This window comes from Abramis brama (assembly GCF_963993115.1).
Source record: "Abramis brama genome assembly, chromosome: 16".
Lineage (NCBI taxonomy): Eukaryota > Metazoa > Chordata > Actinopteri > Cypriniformes > Leuciscidae > Abramis > Abramis brama.
The window spans coordinates 8291955-8294117 of NC_139978.1; positions in this window are offsets into that span (position 1 = coordinate 8291955).

The following is a 2163-nucleotide window of genomic DNA, read 5'->3' on the forward strand; positions in this document are numbered from 1 at the left end:
AAACGTTTAAACCCATCTAAGGTTAAAAATTTAATTGATGTTCAACAAATAAAAAACAGCTATAATACAGATGAGCAAATGCTAAAGCTTGGGTTGCTGAACATTCGATCGTTTACTTCAAAAGCACTCGTTGTTAATGATATGATTTCAGATAATAACCTAGATGTGCTGTGTTTGACAGAAACCTGGCTAAAACCAAACGATTACATTACTTTAAATGAGTCCACCCCGCAAGATTACTGTTATAAACATGAGCCTCGTCTGAAACGCAAAGGGGGAGGTGTTGCTGTAATTTATAGTAATATTTTCAAAACCACTAAGAAATCAAGTTTTAAATATAATTCTTTTGAAGCATTGGTGCTTAATGTAAAAATATATAGTGTAAACGATAAATCACGTTTGAGATTTATGCTGGCTACTGTATACAGGCCACCAGGGCACCATACAGACTTTATCAAAGAATTTGCGGACTTTCTATCAGAATTAATATTGACTGCAGATAAAGTACTAATTGTTGGTGATTTTAATATACACATCGATAATGAAAAAGATACATTGGGATTGGCATTTAAAGACATTGTAAACTCAATTGGAGTTAGACAACACGTGTCAAGACCTACTCATCGTCGTAATCATACTCTAGATCTAATATTATCACACGGAATAGATGTTGATGCCGTTGAAATTCTGCAGCAGAGCGATGACATCTCAGATCATTATCTAGTCTCGTGTAAATTACATTTAGCCAAGGCTGCAAAGCCGACTCCGTGTTACAAATATGTTAGAACTATCACTTCTGCCACTAAAGATTGCTTTATTAATAATCTTCCTGATCAGTTTCATCATCTCAGCATCCCAGATAGCTTAGAAGAACTTGATATTGCAACAGAAACTTTTAACTCTCTCTTTTCCAGCACTTTAGACACAGTTGCTCCGTTGCGCTTAAAGAAGATTAAAGAAAATAGTCCAACGCCGTGGTACAACGAGCACACTCAGGCCCTTAACAGAGCAGCCAGAAAAATGGAACACAACTGGAAGAAAACAAAACTAGAGGTATTTCGCATTTCATGGAAGGAGAGCTCTATTACTTACAGAGAGGCTTTAAAAGCTGCTAGATCTGCTTATTTTTCAACCCTATTAGAAGAAAATAAACATAATCCTAGGTATTTATTTGAAATGGTGGCTAAACTAACGAAAAATAAAGCTTCAAGCACCGAAGTTTCCAAGCAACACAGCAGTAATGATTTTATGAACTTCTTCACTTATAAGATTTATAATATCAGGGACAAAATTATAACTATGCAACCGTCTACTAGAGTATCGCATCAGGCAGTGCATTGTAGTCTCCCTGAGGAAAAATTTGATTCATTCGTTGCTATAGGAGAGGAAGAATTTACTAAACTCATTAAATCATCTAAATCGACAACATGTATGTTAGACCCTATACCTACCGACTAAGCTACTGAAAGAGATGCTTCCAGAGGTCATAGATCCTCTTCTTAATATCATTAATTCGTCTTTGTCTCTAGGATACGTACCAAAAAACTTTAAGCTGGCTATGATTAAACCGCTTGTTAAAAAAACGCAACTTGATCCTACAGAATTAGTCAATTACAGGCCGATCTCGAATCTACCTTTTCTGTCAAAGATATTAGAAAAGGCAGTATCCTCACAACTGTGTTCCTTTCTTGAAAGAAATGACATCTGCGAGGATTTCCAGTCAGGATTTAGACCGTACCATAGTACCGAGACTGCTCTCGTTAGAGTCACAAATGATTTGCTCTTATCATTCGATCGTGGTTGTATCTCTCTATTAGTGTTACTCGATCTTAGTGCTGCATTTGACACCATTGACCACAACGTTCTTTTAAATAGACTCGACCATTATGTTGGCATTAGTGGAATTGCACTAGCATGGTTTAAATCATACTTATCTGACCGTTATCAGTTTGTAGCAGTAAATGAAGAGATGTCTCATCGATCACAAGTTCAGTATGGCGTACCTCAAGGCTCAGTACTAGGACCGCTGCTGTTCACTCTGTACATGCTTCCATTAGGAGATATCATTAGGAAACATGGAATTAGCTTCCACTGTTATGCCGACGATACTCAGCTGTATATTTGTCAAATGTGGAACATCTGTCTGTCTATAGTACTGAACCC